Genomic DNA, 17,811 nt, shown 5'->3' with positions numbered 1-17,811 from the left:
GTGTAATACACTGAAAACCAGAGCAGAAATGCTGAACTATTCCCATGATATGCATGGTCTCTGAACCAAACCACCATGACTCAGCGTAAGTACATCTGCCGCTTGTTCTTCTGTACTGCCAGAAGATTGTGGAAGTACAGTATAAAAACCATCTTTATGGAGAGATCTTTGTGGTTTAGGCTTAGTCTAAGTGTCTCAAGTAGCCGGGGCTTTTGTTTGGGCCTAATCCATAAGGTCTGATGGCTTTCCTCCTCATCTCCAGATGAATGTGGTAGAAAATATAAATCAAAGAAACGTCCTTTGGCCTAGCCTTGCCTTGCCTTGCCTTATTTCCTTCTCATCCTGTTCTCTGTCTCAGCCTCTCTCACTAAGCCCTCGTCTGGCTGCATGTCTCTTCTTTCCTCTCTCCTTTTCTCAAACTCTCCTGCTTCCTGGCTTTCGTCTTTCAATTCCTCCATTTCAGTCCTGCAGCCCCGCACTAGTTTTTCCTCTTACCTCCCTTTGGCCTGCTCCCGTGCCTGTCTCCCTCTGTTCCATATCCTTCTTCCCGACTTGTCTCTTGGAGACTTTTGGCCACTTTGCACCCAAGTCTGGGGATGTTTTGGAAACTTTTCAGAGGCCTCGCTGGTGACAGGGGGGACAGCAGGCAGTGACAGGCCCGGGGCTGACAGGCTCCCCCTCCCCTAGCGGGCGCTCGGCTGCCACACCCAGCTGACATAGAACCTTTGTCACAATGCCCGCTACCGTGGTGAGGATGCGGGCACTCTGCAGGTGAGAGGGACCCAGCAGGACTTGCTGTCAGCTCAGCAATTGCTCAGTTCTCCAAAGAAGCTGAATTCTGCAAATTGCTGCTTTTGCTCTTGAAATGACGTCATATAGGTGGGTGTTTAGGTGTAATACACTGAAAACCAGAGCAGAAATGCTGAACTATTCCCATGATATGCATGGTCTCTGCACCAAACCACCATGACTCAGCCTAAGTACATCTGCCGCTTGTTCTTCTGTACTGCCAGCTGATTGTGGAAGTACAGTATAAAAACCATCTTTATGGAGAGATCTTTGTGGTTTAGGCTTAGTCTAAGTGTCTCAAGTAGCCGGGGCTTTTGTTTGGGCCTAATCCATAAGGTCTGATGGCTTTCCTCCTCATCTCCAGATGAATGTGGTAGAAAATATAAATCAAAGAAACGTCCTTTGGCCTAGCCTTGCCTTGCCTTGCCTTATTTCCTTCTCATCCTGTTCTCTGTCCCAGCCTCTCTCACTAAGCCCTCGTCTGGCTGCATGTCTCTTCTTTCCTCTCTCCTTTTCTCAAACTCTCCCGCTTCCTGGCTTTCGTCTTTCAATTCCTCCATTTCAGTCCTGCAGCCCCGCACTAGTTTTTCCTCTTACCTCCCTTTGGCCTGCTCCCGTGCCTGTCCCCTCTGTTCCATATCCTTCTTCCCGACTTGTCTCTTGGAGACTTTTGGCCACTTTGCACCCAAGTCTGGGGATGTTTTGGAAACTTTTCAGAGGCCTCGCTGGTGACAGGGGGTACAGCAGGCAGTGACAGGCCCGGGGCTGACAGGCTCCCCCTCCCCTAGCGGGCGCTCGGCTGCCACACCCAGCTGACATAGAACCTTTGTCACAATGCCCGCTACCGTGGTGAGGATGCGGGCACTCTGCAGGTGACAGGGACCCAGCAGGACTTGCTGTCAGCTCAGCAATTGCTCAGTTCTCCAAAGAAGCTGAATTCTGCAAATTGCTGCTTTTGCTCTTGAAATGATGTCATCAGGTGGGTGTTTTGGTGTAATACACTGAAAACCAGAGCAGAAATGCTGAACTATTCCCATGATATGCATGGTCTCTGAACCAAACCACCATGACTCAGCGTAAGTACATCTGCCGCTTGTTCTTCTGTACTGCCAGAAGATTGTGGAAGTACAGTATAAAAACCATCTTTATGGAGAGATCTTTGTGGTTTAGGCTTAGTCTAAGTGTCTCAAGTAGCCGGGGCTTTTGTTTGGGCCTAATCCATAAGGTCTGATGGCTTTCCTCCTCATCTCCAGATGAATGTGGTAGAAAATATAAATCAAAGAAACGTCCTTTGGCCTAGCCTTGCCTTGCCTTGCCTTATTTCCTTCTCATCCTGTTCTCTGTCTCAGCCTCTCTCACTAAGCCCTCGTCTGGCTGCATGTCTCTTCTTTCCTCTCTCCTTTTCTCAAACTCTCCTGCTTCCTGGCTTTCGTCTTTCAATTCCTCCATTTCAGTCCTGCAGCCCCGCACTAGTTTTTCCTCTTACCTCCCTTTGGCCTGCTCCCGTGCCTGTCTCCCTCTGTTCCATATCCTTCTTCCCGACTTGTCTCTTGGAGACTTTTGGCCACTTTGCACCCAAGTCTGGGGATGTTTTGGAAACTTTTCAGAGGCCTCGCTGGTGACAGGGGGGACAGCAGGCAGTGACAGGCCCGGGGCTGACAGGCTCCCCCTCCCCTAGCGGGCGCTCGGCTGCCACACCCAGCTGACATAGAACCTTTGTCACAATGCCCGCTACCGTGGTGAGGATGCGGGCACTCTGCAGGTGAGAGGGACCCAGCAGGACTTGCTGTCAGCTCAGCAATTGCTCAGTTCTCCAAAGAAGCTGAATTCTGCAAATTGCTGCTTTTGCTCTTGAAATGACGTCATATAGGTGGGTGTTTAGGTGTAATACACTGAAAACCAGAGCAGAAATGCTGAACTATTCCCATGATATGCATGGTCTCTGCACCAAACCACCATGACTCAGCCTAAGTACATCTGCCGCTTGTTCTTCTGTACTGCCAGCTGATTGTGGAAGTACAGTATAAAAACCATCTTTATGGAGAGATCTTTGTGGTTTAGGCTTAGTCTAAGTGTCTCAAGTAGCCGGGGCTTTTGTTTGGGCCTAATCCATAAGGTCTGATGGCTTTCCTCCTCATCTCCAGATGAATGTGGTAGAAAATATAAATCAAAGAAACGTCCTTTGGCCTAGCCTTGCCTTGCCTTGCCTTATTTCCTTCTCATCCTGTTCTCTGTCCCAGCCTCTCTCACTAAGCCCTCGTCTGGCTGCATGTCTCTTCTTTCCTCTCTCCTTTTCTCAAACTCTCCCGCTTCCTGGCTTTCGTCTTTCAATTCCTCCATTTCAGTCCTGCAGCCCCGCACTAGTTTTTCCTCTTACCTCCCTTTGGCCTGCTCCCGTGCCTGTCCCCTCTGTTCCATATCCTTCTTCCCGACTTGTCTCTTGGAGACTTTTGGCCACTTTGCACCCAAGTCTGGGGATGTTTTGGAAACTTTTCAGAGGCCTCGCTGGTGACAGGGGGGACAGCAGGCAGTGACAGGCCCGGGGCTGACAGGCTCCCCCTCCCCTAGCGGGCGCTCGGCTACCACACCCAGCTGACATAGAACCTTTGTCACAATGCCCGCTACCGTGGTGAGGATGCGGGCACTCTGCAGGTGACAGGGACCCAGCAGGACTTGCTGTCAGCTCAGCAATTGCTCAGTTCTCCAAAGAAGCTGAATTCTGCAAATTGCTGCTTTTGCTCTTGAAATGATGTCATCAGGTGGGTGTTTTGGTGTAATACACTGAAAACCAGAGCAGAAATGCTGAACTATTCCCATGATATGCATGGTCTCTGAACCAAACCACCATGACTAAGCCTAAGTACATCTGCCGCTTGTTCTTCTGTACTGCCAGCTGATTGCGGAAGTACAGTATAAAAACCATCTTTATGGAGAGATCTTTGTGGTTTAGGCTTAGTCTAAGTGTCTCAAGTAGCCGGGGCTTTTGTTTGGGCCTAATCCATAAGGTCTGATGGCTTTCCTCCTCATCTCCAGATGAATGTGGTAGAAAATATAAATCAAAGAAACGTCCTTTGGCCTAGCCTTGCCTTGCCTTGCCTTATTTCCTTCTCATCCTGTTCTCTGTCCCAGCCTCTCTCACTAAGCCCTCGTCTGGCTGCATGTCTCTTCTTTCCTCTCTCCTTTTCTCAAACTCTCCTGCTTCCTGGCTTTCGTCTTTCAATTCCTCCATTTCAGTCCTGCAGCCCCGCACTAGTTTTTCCTCTTACCTGCCTTTGGCCTGCTCCCGTGCCTGTCTCCCTCTGTTCCATATCCTTCTTCCCGACTTGTCTCTTGGAGGCTTTTGGCCACTTTGCACCCAAGTCTGGGGATGTTTTGGAAACTTTTCAGAGGCCTCGCTGGTGACAGGGGGGACAGCAGGCAGTGACAGGCCCGGGGCTGACAGGCTCCCCCTCCCCTAGCGGGCGCTCGGCTGCCACACCCAGCTGACATAGAACCTTTGTCACAATGCCCGCTACCGTGGTGAGGATGCGGGCACTCTGCAGGTGACAGGGACCCAGCAGGACTTGGTGTCAGCTCAACAATTGCTCAGTTCTCCAAAGAAGCTGAATTCTGCAAATTGCTGCTTTTGCTCTTGAAATGATGTCATATAGGTGGGTGTTTTGGTGTAATACACTGAAAACCAGAGCAGAAATGCTGAACTATTCCCATGATATGCATGGTCTCTGCACCAAACCACCATGACTCAGCCTAAGTACATCTGCCACTTGTTCTTCTGTACTGCCAGCTGATTGTGGAAGTACAGTATAAAAACCATCTTTATGGAGAGATCTTTGTGGTTTAGGCTTAGTCTAAGTGTCTCAAGTAGCCGGGGCTTTTGTTTGGGCCTAATCCATAAGGTCTGATGGCTTTCCTCCTCATCTCCAGATGAATGTGGTAGAAACTATAAATCAAAGAAACGTCCTTTGGCTTAGCCTTGCCTTGCCTTGCCTTATTTCCTTCTCATCCTGTTCTCTGTCTCAGCCTCTCTCACTAAGCCCTCGTCTGGCTGCATGTCTCTTCTTTCCTCTCTCCTTTTCTCAAACTCTCCTGCTTCCTGGCTTTCGTCTTTCAATTCCTCCATTTCAGTCCTGCAGCCCCGCACTAGTTTTTCCTCTTACCTCCCTTTGGCCTGCTCCCGTGCCTGTCTCCCTCTGTTCCATATCCTTCTTCCCGACTTGTCTCTTGGAGTCTTTTGGCCACTTTGGAGCCAAGTCTGGGGATGTTTTGGAAACTTTTCAGAGGCCTCGCTGGTGACAGGGGGGACAGCAGGCAGTGACAGGCCCGGGGCTGACAGGCTCCCCCTCCCCTAGCAGGCGCTCGGCTGCCACACCCAGCTGACATAGAACCTTTGTCACAATGCCCGCTACCGTGGTGAGGATGCGGGCACTCTGCAGGTGACAGGGACCCAGCAGGACTTGCTGTCAGCTCAGCAATTGCTCAGTTCTCCAAAGAAGCTGAATTCTGCAAATTGCTGCTTTTGCTCTTGAAATGATGTCATCAGGTGGGTGTTTTGGTGTAATACACTGAAAACCAGAGCAGAAATGCTGAACTATTCCCATGATATGCATGGTCTCTGAACCAAACCACCATGACTCAGCCTAAGTACATCTGCCGCTTGTTCTTCTGTACTGCCAGAAGATTGTGGAAGTACAGTATAAAAACCATCTTTATGGAGAGATCTTTGTGGTTTAGGCTTAGTCTAAGTGTCTCAAGTAGCCGGGGCTTTTGTTTGGGCCTAATCCATAAGGTCTGATGGCTTTCCTCCTCATCTCCAGATGAATGTGGTAGAAAATATAAATCAAAGAAACGTCCTTTGGCCTAGCCTTGCCTTGCCTTGCCTTATTTCCTTCTCATCCTGTTCTCTGTCCCAGCCTCTCTCACTAAGCCCTCGTCTGGCTGCATGTCTCTTCTTTCCTCTCTCCTTTTCTCAAACTCTCCTGCTTCCTGGCTTTCGTCTTTCAATTCCTCCATTTCAGTCCTGCAGCCCCGCACTAGTTTTTCCTCTTACCTCCCTTTGGCCTGCTCCCGTGCCTGTCTCCCTCTTTTCCATATCCTTCTTCCCGACTTGTCTCTTGGAGACTTTTGGCCACTTTGCACCCAAGTCTGGGGATGTTTTGGAAACTTTTCAGAGGCCTCGCTGGTGACAGGGGGGACAGCAGGCAGTGACAGGCCCGGGGCTGACAGGCTCCCCCTCCCCTAGCGGGCGCTCGGCTGCCACACCCAGCTGACATAGAACCTTTGTCACAATGCCCGCTACCGTGGTGAGGATGCGGGCACTCTGCAGGTGACAGGGACCCAGCAGGACTTGCTGTCAGCTCAGCAATTGCTCAGTTCTCCAAAGAAGCTGAATTCTGCAAATTGCTGCTTTTGCTCTTGAAATGACGTCATATAGGTGGGTGTTTTGGTGTAATACACTGAAAACCAGAGCAGAAATGCTGAACTATTCCCATGTTATGCATGGTCTCTGCACCAAACCACCATGACTCAGCCTAAGTACATCTGCCGCTTGTTCTTCTGTACTGCCAGCTGATTGCGGAAGTACAGTATAAAAACCATCTTTATGGAGAGATCTTTGTGGTTTAGGCTTAGTCTAAGTGTCTCAAGTAGCCGGGGCTTTTGTTTGGGCCTAATCCATAAGGTCTGATGGCTTTCCTCCTCATCTCCAGATGAATGTGGTAGAAAATATAAATCAAAGAAACGTCCTTTGGCCTAGCCTTGCCTTGCCTTGCCTTATTTCCTTCTTATCCTGTTCTCTGTCCCAGCCTCTCTCACTAAGCCCTCGTCTGGCTGCATGTCTCTTCTTTCCTCTCTCCTTTTCTCAAACTCTCCTGCTTCCTGGCTTTTGTCTTTCAATTCCTCCATTTCAGTCCTGCAGCCCCGCACTAGTTTTTCCTCTTACCTCCCTTTGGCCTGCTCCCGTGCCTGTCTCCCTCTGTTCCATATCCTTCTTCCCGACTTGTCTCTTGGAGGCTTTTGGCCACTTTGGAGCCAAGTCTGGGGATGTTTTGGAAACTTTTCAGAGGCCTCGCTGCTGACAGGGGGGACAGCAGGCAGTGACAGGCCCGGGGCTGACAGGCTCCCCCTCCCCTAGCGGGCGCTCGGCTGCCACACCCAGCTGACATAGAACCTTTGTCACAATGCCCGCTACCGTGGTGAGGATGCGGGCACTCTGCAGGTGACAGGGACCCAGCAGGACTTGCTGTCAGCTCAGCAATTGCTCAGTTCTCCAAAGAAGCTGAATTCTGCAAATTGCTGCTTTTGCTCTTGAAATGATGTCATCAGGTGGGTGTTTTGGTGTAATACACTGAAAACCAGAGCAGAAATGCTGAACTATTCCCATGATATGCATGGTCTCTGAACCAAACCACCATGACTCAGCCTAAGTACATCTGCCGCTTGTTCTTCTGTACTGCCAGAAGATTGTGGAAGTACAGTATAAAAAACATCTTTATGGAGAGATCTTTGTGGTTTAGGCTTAGTCTAAGTGTCTCAAGTAGCCGGGGCTTTTGTTTGGGCCTAATCCATAAGGTCTGATGGCTTTCCTCCTCATCTCCAGATGAATGTGGTAGAAAATATAAATCAAAGAAACGTCCTTTGGCCTAGCCTTGCCTTGCCTTGCCTTATTTCCTTCTCATCCTGTTCTCTGTCCCAGCCTCTCTCACTAAGCCCTCGTCTGGCTGCATGTCTCTTCTTTCCTCTCTCCTTTTCTCAAACTCTCCTGCTTCCTGGCTTTCGTCTTTCAATTCCTCCATTTCAGTCATGCAGCCCCGCACTAGTTTTTCCTCTTACCTCCCTTTGGCCTGCTCCCGTGCCTGTCTCCCTCTGTTCCATATCCTTCTTCCCGACTTGTCTCTTGGAGGCTTTTGGCCACTTTGCACCCAAGTCTGGGGATGTTTTGGAAACTTTTCAGAGGCCTCGCTGGTGACAGGGGGGACAGCAGGCAGTGACAGGCCCGGGGCTGACAGGCTCCCCCTCCCCTAGCGGGCGCTCGGCTGCCACACCCAACTGACATAGAACCTTTGTCACAATGCCTGCTACCGTGATGAGGATGCGGGCACTCTGCAGGTGACAGGGACCCAGCAGGACTTGCTGTCAGCTCAGCAATTGCTCAGTTCTCCAAAGAAGCTGAATTCTGCAAATTGCTGCTTTTGCTCTTGAAATGATGTCATATAGGTGGGTGTTTTGGTGTAATACACTGAAAACCAGAGCAGAAATGCTGAACTATTCCCATGATATGCATGGTCTCTGCACCAAACCACCATGACTCAGCCTAAGTACATCTGCCGCTTGTTCTTCTGTACTGCCAGCTGATTGTGGAAGTACAGTATAAAAACCATCTTTATGGAGAGATCTTTGTGGTTTAGGCTTAGTCTAAGTGTCTCAAGTAGCCGGGGCTTTTGTTTGGGCCTAATCCATAAGGTCTGATGGCTTTCCTCCTCATCTCCAGATGAATGTGGTAGAAAATATAAATCAAAGAAACGTCCTTTGGCCTAGCCTTGCCTTGCCTTGCCTTATTTCCTTCTCATCCTGTTCTCTGTCCCAGCCTCTCTCACTAAGCCCTCGTCTGGCTGCATGTCTCTTCTTTCCTCTCTCCTTTTCTCAAACTCTCCTGCTTCCTGGCTTTCGTCTTTCAATTCCTCCATTTCAGTTCTGCAGCCCCGCACTAGTTTTTCCTCTTACCTCCCTTTGGCCTGCTCCCGTGCCTGTCTCCCTCTGTTCCATATCCTTCTTCCCGACTTGTCTCTTGGAGGCTTTTGGCCACTTTGGAGCCAAGTCTGGGGATGTTTTGGAAACTTTTCAGAGGCCTCGCTGGTGACAGGGGGGACAGCAGGCAGTGACAGGCCCGGGGCTGACAGGCTCCCACTCCCCTAGCGGGCGCTCGGCTGCCACACCCAGCTGACATAGAACCTTTGTCACAATGCCCGCTACCGTGGTGAGGATGCGGGCACTCTGCAGGTGACAGGGACCCAGCAGGACTTGCTGTCAGCTCAGCAATTGCTCAGTTCTCCAAAGAAGCTGAATTCTGCAAATTGCTGCTTTTGCTCTTGAAATGATGTCATCAGGTGGGTGTTTTGGTGTAATACACTGAAAACCAGAGCAGAAATGCTGAACTATTCCCATGATATGCATGGTCTCTGAACCAAACCACCATGACTCAGCGTAAGTACATCTGCCGCTTGTTCTTCTGTACTGCCAGAAGATTGTGGAAGTACAGTATAAAAAACATCTTTATGGAGAGATCTTTGTGGTTTAGGCTTAGTCTAAGTGTCTCAAGTAGCCGGGGCTTTTGTTTGGGCCTAATCCATAAGGTCTGATGGCTTTCCTCCTCATCTCCAGATGAATGTGGTAGAAAATATAAATCAAAGAAACGTCCTTTGGCCTAGCCTTGCCTTGCCTTGCCTTATTTCCTTCTCATCCTGTTCTCTGTCCCAGCCTCTCTCACTAAGCCCTCGTCTGGCTGCATGTCTCTTCTTTCCTCTCTCCTTTTCTCAAACTCTCCTGCTTCCTGGCTTTCGTCTTTCAATTCCTCCATTTCAGTCCTGCAGCCCCGCACTAGTTTTTCCTCTTACCTCCCTTTGGCCTGCTCCCGTGCCTGTCTCCCTCTGTTCCATATCCTTCTTCCCGACTTGTCTCTTGGAGACTTTTGGCCACTTTGCACCCAAGTCTGGGGATGTTTTGGAAACTTTTCAGAGGCCTCGCTGCTGACAGGGGGGACAGCAGGCAGTGACAGGCCCGGGGCTGACAGGCTCCCCCTCCCCTAGCGGGCGCTCGGCTGCCACACCCAGCTGACATAGAACCTTTGTCACAATGCCCGCTACCGTGGTGAGGATGCGGGCACTCTGCAGGTGACAGGGACCCAGCAGGACTTGCTGTCAGCTCAGCAATTGCTCAGTTCTCCAAAGAAGCTGAATTCTGCAAATTGCTGCTTTTGCTCTTGAAATGACGTCATATAGGTGGGTGTTTAGGTGTAATACACTGAAAACCAGAGCAGAAATGCTGAACTATTCCCATGTTATGCATGGTCTCTGCACCAAACCACCATGACTCAGCCTAAGTACATCTGCCGCTTGTTCTTCTGTACTGCCAGAAGATTGCGGAAGTACAGTATAAAAACCATCTTTATGGAGAGATCTTTGTGGTTTAGGCTTAGTCTAAGTGTCTCAAGTAGCCGGGGCTTTTGTTTGGGCCTAATCCATAAGGTCTGATGGCTTTCCTCCTCATCTCCAGATGAATGTGGTAGAAAATATAAATCAAAGAAACGTCCTTTGGCCTAGCCTTGCCTTGCCTTGCCTTATTTCCTTCTCATCCTGTTCTCTGTCTCAGCCTCTCTCACTAAGCCCTCGTCTGGCTGCATGTCTCTTCTTTCCTCTCTCCTTTTCTCAAACTCTCCTGCTTCCTGGCTTTCGTCTTTCAATTCCTCCATTTCAGTCCTGCAGCCCCGCACTAGTTTTTCCTCTTACCTCCCTTTGGCCTGCTCCCGTGCCTGTCTCCCTCTGTTCCATATCCTTCTTCCCGACTTGTCTCTTGGAGGCTTTTGGCCACTTTGGAGCCAAGTCTGGGGATGTTTTGGAAACTTTTCAGAGGCCTCGCTGGTGACAGGGGGGACAGCAGGCAGTGACAGGCCCGGGGCTGACAGGCTCCCCCTCCCCTAGCAGGCGCTCGGCTGCCACACCCAGCTGACATAGAACCTTTGTCACAATGCCCGCTACCGTGGTGAGGATGCGGGCACTCTGCAGGTGACAGGGACCCAGCAGGACTTGCTGTCAGCTCAGCAATTGCTCAGTTCTCCAAAGAAGCTGAATTCTGCAAATTGCTGCTTTTGCTCTTGAAATGATGTCATCAGGTGGGTGTTTTGGTGTAATACACTGAAAACCAGAGCAGAAATGCTGAACTATTCCCATGATATGCATGGTCTCTGAACCAAACCACCATGACTCAGCCTAAGTACATCTGCCGCTTGTTCTTCTGTACTGCCAGAAGATTGTGGAAGTACAGTATAAAAACCATCTTTATGGAGAGATCTTTGTGGTTTAGGCTTAGTCTAAGTGTCTCAAGTAGCCGGGGCTTTTTTTTGGGCCTAATCCATAAGGTCTGATGGCTTTCCTCCTCATCTCCAGATGAATGTGGTAGAAAATATAAATCAAAGAAACGTCCTTTGGCCTAGCCTTGCCTTGCCTTGCCTTATTTCCTTCTCATCCTGTTCTCTGTCCCAGCCTCTCTCACTAAGCCCTCGTCTGGCTGCATGTCTCTTCTTTCCTCTCTCCTTTTCTCAAACTCTCCTGCTTCCTGGCTTTCGTCTTTCAATTCCTCCATTTCAGTCCTGCAGCCCCGCACTAGTTTTTCCTCTTACCTGCCTTTGGCCTGCTCCCGTGCCTGTCTCCCTCTTTTCCATATCCTTCTTCCCGACTTGTCTCTTGGAGACTTTTGGCCACTTTGCACCCAAGTCTGGGGATGTTTTGGAAACTTTTCAGAGGCCTCGCTGGTGACAGGGGGGACAGCAGGCAGTGACAGGCCCGGGGCTGACAGGCTCCCCCTCCCCTAGCGGGCGCTCGGCTGCCACACCCAGCTGACATAGAACCTTTGTCACAATGCCCGCTACCGTGGTGAGGATGCGGGCACTCTGCAGGTGACAGGGACCCAGCAGGACTTGCTGTCAGCTCAGCAATTGCTCAGTTCTCCAAAGAAGCTGAATTCTGCAAATTGCTGCTTTTGCTCTTGAAATGACGTCATATAGGTGGGTGTTTAGGTGTAATACACTGAAAACCAGAGCAGAAATGCTGAACTATTCCCATGTTATGCATGGTCTCTGCACCAAACCACCATGACTCAGCCTAAGTACATCTGCCGCTTGTTCTTCTGTACTGCCAGCTGATTGCGTAAGTACAGTATAAAAACCATCTTTATGGAGAGATCTTTGTGGTTTAGGCTTAGTCTAAGTGTCTCAAGTAGCCGGGGCTTTTGTTTGGGCCTAATCCATAAGGTCTGATGGCTTTCCTCCTCATCTCCAGATGAATGTGGTAGAAAATATAAATCAAAGAAACGTCCTTTGGCCTAGCCTTGCCTTGCCTTGCCTTATTTCCTTCTTATCCTGTTCTCTGTCCCAGCCTCTCTCACTAAGCCCTCGTCTGGCTGCATGTCTCTTCTTTCCTCTCTCCTTTTCTCAAACTCTCCTGCTTCCTGGCTTTTGTCTTTCAATTCCTCCATTTCAGTCCTGCAGCCCCGCACTAGTTTTTCCTCTTACCTCCCTTTGGCCTGCTCCCGTGCCTGTCTCCCTCTGTTCCATATCCTTCTTCCCGACTTGTCTCTTGGAGGCTTTTGGCCACTTTGGAACCAAGTCTGGGGATGTTTTGGAAACTTTTCAGAGGCCTCGCTGCTGACAGGGGGGACAGCAGGCAGTGACAGGCCCGGGGCTGACAGGCTCCCCCTCCCCTAGCGGGCGCTCGGCTGCCACACCCAGCTGACATAGAACCTTTGTCACAATGCCCGCTACCGTGGTGAGGATGCGGGCACTCTGCAGGTGACAGGGACCCAGCAGGACTTGCTGTCAGCTCAGCAATTGCTCAGTTCTCCAAAGAAGCTGAATTCTGCAAATTGCTGCTTTTGCTCTTGAAATGATGTCATCAGGTGGGTGTTTTGGTGTAATACACTGAAAACCAGAGCAGAAATGCTGAACTATTCCCATGATATGCATGGTCTCTGAACCAAACCACCATGACTCAGCCTAAGTACATCTGCCGCTTGTTCTTCTGTACTGCCAGAAGATTGTGGAAGTACAGTATAAAAAACATCTTTATGGAGAGATCTTTGTGGTTTAGGCTTAGTCTAAGTGTCTCAAGTAGCCGGGGCTTTTGTTTGGGCCTAATCCATAAGGTCTGATGGCTTTCCTCCTCATCTCCAGATGAATGTGGTAGAAAATATAAATCAAAGAAACGTCCTTTGGCCTAGCCTTGCCTTGCCTTGCCTTATTTCCTTCTCATCCTGTTCTCTGTCCCAGCCTCTCTCACTAAGCCCTCGTCTGGCTGCATGTCTCTTCTTTCCTCTCTCCTTTTCTCAAACTCTCCTGCTTCCTGGCTTTCGTCTTTCAATTCCTCCATTTCAGTCATGCAGCCCCGCACTAGTTTTTCCTCTTACCTCCCTTTGGCCTGCTCCCGTGCCTGTCTCCCTCTGTTCCATATCCTTCTTCCCGACTTGTCTCTTGGAGGCTTTTGGCCACTTTGGAGCCAAGTCTGGGGATGTTTTGGAAACTTTTCAGAGGCCTCGCTGGTGACAGGGGGGACAGCAGGCAGTGACAGGCCCGGGGCTGACAGGCTCCCCCTCCCCTAGCGGGCGCTCGGCTGCCACACCCAGCTGACATAGAACCTTTGTCACAATGCCCGCTACCGTGGTGAGGATGCGGGCACTCTGCAGGTGACAGGGACCCAGCAGGACTTGCTGTCAGCTCAGCAATTGCTCAGTTCTCCAAAGAAGCTGAATTCTGCAAATTGCTGCTTTTGCTCTTGAAATGATGTCATCAGGTGGGTGTTTTGGTGTAATACACTGAAAACCAGAGCAGAAATGCTGAACTATTCCCATGATATGCATGGTCTCTGAACCAAACCACCATGACTCAGCGTAAGTACATCTGCCGCTTGTTCTTCTGTACTGCCAGAAGATTGTGGAAGTACAGTATAAAAAACATCTTTATGGAGAGATCTTTGTGGTTTAGGCTTAGTCTAAGTGTCTCAAGTAGCCGGGGCTTTTGTTTGGGCCTAATCCATAAGGTCTGATGGCTTTCCTCCTCATCTCCAGATGAATGTGGTAGAAAATATAAATCAAAGAAACGTCCTTTGGCCTAGCCTTGCCTTGCCTTGCCTTATTTCCTTCTCATCCTGTTCTCTGTCCCAGCCTCTCTCACTAAGCCCTCGTCTGGCTGCATGTCTCTTCTTTCCTCTCTCCTTTTCTCAAACTCTCCTGCTTCCTGGCTTTCGTCTTTCAATTCCTCCATTTCAGTCCTGCAGCCCCGCACTAGTTTTTCCTCTTACCCCCCTTTGGCCTGCTCCCGTGCCTGTCTCCCTCTGTTCCATATCCTTCTTCCCGACTTGTCTCTTGGAGACTTTTGGCCACTTTGCACCCAAGTCTGGGGATGTTTTGGAAACTTTTCAGAGGCCTCGCTGCTGACAGGGGGGACAGCAGGCAGTGACAGGCCCGGGGCTGACAGGCTCCCCCTCCCCTAGCGGGCGCTCGGCTGCCACACCCAGCTGACATAGAACCTTTGTCACAATGCCCGCTACCGTGGTGAGGATGCGGGCACTCTGCAGGTGACAGGGACCCAGCAGGACTTGCTGTCAGCTCAGCAATTGCTCAGTTCTCCAAAGAAGCTGAATTCTGCAAATTGCTGCTTTTGCTCTTGAAATGACGTCATATAGGTGGGTGTTTAGGTGTAATACACTGAAAACCAGAGCAGAAATGCTGAACTATTCCCATGTTATGCATGGTCTCTGCACCAAACCACCATGACTCAGCCTAAGTACATCTGCCGCTTGTTCTTCTGTACTGCCAGCTGATTGCGGAAGTACAGTATAAAAACCATCTTTATGGAGAGATCTTTGTGGTTTAGGCTTAGTCTAAGTGTCTCAAGTAGCCGGGGCTTTTGTTTGGGCCTAATCCATAAGGTCTGATGGCTTTCCTCCTCATCTCCAGATGAATGTGGTAGAAAATATAAATCAAAGAAACGTCCTTTGGCCTAGCCTTGCCTTGCCTTGCCTTATTTCCTTCTCATCCTGTTCTCTGTCCCAGCCTCTCTCACTAAGCCCTCGTCTGGCTGCATGTCTCTTCTTTCCTCTCTCCTTTTCTCAAACTCTCCTGCTTCCTGGCTTTTCTCTTTCAATTCCTCCATTTCAGTCCTGCAGCCCCGCACTAGTTTTTCCTCTTACCTCCCTTTGGCCTGCTCCCGTGCCTGTCTCCCTCTGTTCCATATCCTTCTTCCCGACTTGTCTCTTGGAGGCTTTTGGCCACTTTGGAGCCAAGTCTGGGGATGTTTTGGAAACTTTTCAGAGGCCTCGCTGCTGACAGGGGGGACAGCAGGCAGTGACAGGCCCGGGGCTGACAGGCTCCCCCTCCCCTAGCGGGCGCTCGGCTGCCACACCCAGCTGACATAGAACCTTTGTCACAATGCCCGCTACCGTGGTGAGGATGCGGGCACTCTGCAGGTGACAGGGACCCAGCAGGACTTGCTGTCAGCTCAGCAATTGCTCAGTTCTCCAAAGAAGCTGAATTCTGCAAATTGCTGCTTTTGCTCTTGAAATGATGTCATATAGGTGGGTGTTTTGGTGTAATACACTGAAAACCAGAGCAGAAATGCTGAACTATTCCCATGATATGCATGGTCTCTGAACCAAACCACCATGACTCAGCCTAAGTACATCTGCCGCTTGTTCTTCTGTACTGCCAGAAGATTGTGGAAGTACAGTATAAAAAACATCTTTATGGAGAGATCTTTGTGGTTTAGGCTTAGTCTAAGTGTCTCAAGTAGCCGGGGCTTTTGTTTGGGCCTAATCCATAAGGTCTGATGGCTTTCCTCCTCATCTCCAGATGAATGTGGTAGAAAATATAAATCAAAGAAACGTCCTTTGGCCTAGCCTTGCCTTGCCTTGCCTTATTTCCTTCTCATCCTGTTCTCTGTCCCAGCCTCTCTCACTAAGCCCTCGTCTGGCTGCATGTCTCTTCTTTCCTCTCTCCTTTTCTCAAACTCTCCTGCTTCCTGGCTTTCGTCTTTCAATTCCTCCATTTCAGTCATGCAGCCCCGCACTAGTTTTTCCTCTTACCTCCCTTTGGCCTGCTCCCGTGCCTGTCTCCCTCTGTTCCATATCCTTCTTCCCGACTTGTCTCTTGGAGGCTTTTGGCCACTTTGCACCCAAGTCTGGGGATGTTTTGGAAACTTTTCAGAGGCCTCGCTGGTGACAGGGGGGACAGCAGGCAGTGACAGGCCCGGGGCTGACAGGCTCCCCCTCCCCTAGCGGGCGCTCGGCTGCCACACCCAACTGACATAGAACCTTTGTCACAATGCCCGCTACCGTGATGAGGATGCGGGCACTCTGCAGGTGACAGGGACCCAGCAGGACTTGCTGTCAGCTCAGCAATTGCTCAGTTCTCCAAAGAAGCTGAATTCTGCAAATTGCTGCTTTTGCTCTTGAAATGATGTCATATAGGTGGGTGTTTTGGTGTAATACACTGAAAACCAGAGCAGAAATGCTGAACTATTCCCATGATATGCATGGTCTCTGCACCAAACCACCATGACTCAGCCTAAGTACATCTGCCGCTTGTTCTTCTGTACTGCCAGCTGATTGTGGAAGTACAGTATAAAAACCATCTTTATGGAGAGATCTTTGTGGTTTAGGCTTAGTCTAAGTGTCTCAAGTAGCCGGGGCTTTTGTTTGGGCCTAATCCATAAGGTCTGATGGCTTTCCTCCTCATCTCCAGATGAATGTGGTAGAAAATATAAATCAAAGAAACGTCCTTTGGCCTAGCCTTGCCTTGCCTTGCCTTATTTCCTTCTCATCCTGTTCTCTGTCCCAGCCTCTCTCACTAAGCCCTCGTCTGGCTGCATGTCTCTTCTTTCCTCTCTCCTTTTCTCAAACTCTCCTGCTTCCTGGCTTTCGTCTTTCAATTCCTCCATTTCAGTCCTGCAGCCCCGCACTAGTTTTTCCTCTTACCTCCCTTTGGCCTGCTCCCGTGCCTGTCTCCCTCTGTTCCATATCCTTCTTCCCGACTTGTCTCTTGGAGGCTTTTGGCCACTTTGGAGCCAAGTCTGGGGATGTTTTGGAAACTTTTCAGAGGCCTCGCTGGTGACAGGGGGGACAGCAGGCAGTGACAGGCCCGGGGCTGACAGGCTCCCCCTCCCCTAGCTGGCGCTCGGCTGCCACACCCAGCTGACATAGAACCTTTGTCACAATGCCCGCTACCGTGGTGAGGATGCGGGCACTCTGCAGGTGACAGGGACCCAGCAGGACTTGCTGTCAGCTCAGCAATTGCTCAGTTCTCCAAAGAAGCTGAATTCTGCAAATTGCTGCTTTTGCTCTTGAAATGATGTCATCAGGTGGGTGTTTTGGTGTAATACACTGAAAACCAGAGCAGAAATGCTGAACTATTCCCATGATATGCATGGTCTCTGCACCAAACCACCATGACTCAGCCTAAGTACATCTGCCGCATGTTCTTCTGTACTGCCAGCTGATTGCGGAAGTACAGTATAAAAACCATCTTTATGGAGAGATCTTTGTGGTTTAGGCTTAGTCTAAGTGTCTCAAGTAGCCGGGGCTTTTGTTTGGGCCTAATCCATAAGGTCTGATGGCTTTCCTCCTCATCTCCAGATGAATGTGGTAGAAAATATAAATCAAAGAAACGTCCTTTGGCCTAGCCTTGCCTTGCCTTGCCTTATTTCCTTCTCATCCTGTTCTCTGTCCCAGCCTCTCTCACTAAGCACTCGTCTGGCTGCATGTCTCTTCTTTCCTCTCTCCTTTTCTCAAACTCTCCTGCTTCCTGGCTTTCGTCTTTCAATTCCTCCATTTCAGTCCTGCAGCCCCGCACTAGTTTTTCCTCTTACCTCCCTTTGGCCTGCTCCCGTGCCTGTCTCCCTCTGTTCCATATCCTTCTTCCCGACTTGTCTCTTGGAGACATTTGGCCACTTTGCACCCAAGTCTGGGGATGTTTTGGAAACTTTTCAGAGGCCTCGCTGGTGACAGGGGGGACAGCAGGCAGTGACAGGCCCGGGGCTGACAGGCTCCCCCTCCCCTAGCGGGCGCTCGGCTGCCACACCCAGCTGACATAGAACCTTTGTCACAATGCCCGCTACCGTGGTGAGGATGCGGGCACTCTGCAGGTGACAGGGACCCAGCAGGACTTGCTGTCAGCTCAGCAATTGCTCAGTTCTCCAAAGAAGCTGAATTCTGCAAATTGCTGCTTTTGCTCTTGAAATGATGTCATCAGGTGGGTGTTTTGGTG

This window comes from Patagioenas fasciata, chromosome 7 (genome assembly GCF_037038585.1).
Source record: "Patagioenas fasciata isolate bPatFas1 chromosome 7, bPatFas1.hap1, whole genome shotgun sequence".
NCBI lineage: Eukaryota > Metazoa > Chordata > Aves > Columbiformes > Columbidae > Patagioenas > Patagioenas fasciata.
This window is presented reverse-complemented; position numbering follows the sequence as displayed.